Source organism: Ostrinia furnacalis, unplaced genomic scaffold, assembly GCF_004193835.3.
Source record: "Ostrinia furnacalis isolate ACB-3 unplaced genomic scaffold, ASM419383v2 OfSCF2726, whole genome shotgun sequence".
Classification (NCBI taxonomy): domain Eukaryota; kingdom Metazoa; phylum Arthropoda; class Insecta; order Lepidoptera; family Crambidae; genus Ostrinia; species Ostrinia furnacalis.
In genome coordinates, this window is record NW_021132965.1 from 1 (window position 1) to 506 (window position 506).

General features: G+C 34.2%; 1 pseudogene; it reads right to left on the reverse strand.

Annotated features, from left to right (window-relative positions):
• Positions 1-171: 171 nt before the first annotated feature.
• On the reverse strand, positions 172-389 carry LOC114356297 (uncharacterized; annotated as a pseudogene).
• Positions 390-506: the final 117 nt, after the last annotated feature.

Genomic DNA, 506 nt, shown 5'->3' on the forward strand with positions numbered 1-506 from the left:
AATTATTAAACAGCTTTCTGCTAAATTCCATATTTTCTATATGACGAAATGATAATGAATAAGTAATCATTTGCCAATATAGCACATTTCTTGAACCAATATCCGATTTTTGATGGAATAATATTTTTCACCAGAAATATAATTATTATAATATTGATTTGATTAATGAACAGTTCTCTGATAAATCTTGTTATCCCTTTATTGACACAATGAGAATCAATAAGCGATCATTACCAACAAGTGCCAAGTTGTATTGTAGCTTGTTAAAGCAAAAACCAACAGCATTTTATGGGTTCACGCTCAGAATAACAAGATGATTAATACGTCATCGAACTGGTATCCAGGGTCATAGTTTAACGACACCTAGCGTTCCTTAGTGAACTACACGCAAGCTGCGCAAAGGTGAACAAAGGCTATCTTACAAGCCAGAAAAGCCTCACCAAGACCTAACATCCTAGATTGGCCAGCGAATCGCTGTAGAAAAACACCAAAAAAAAACAAAAGGA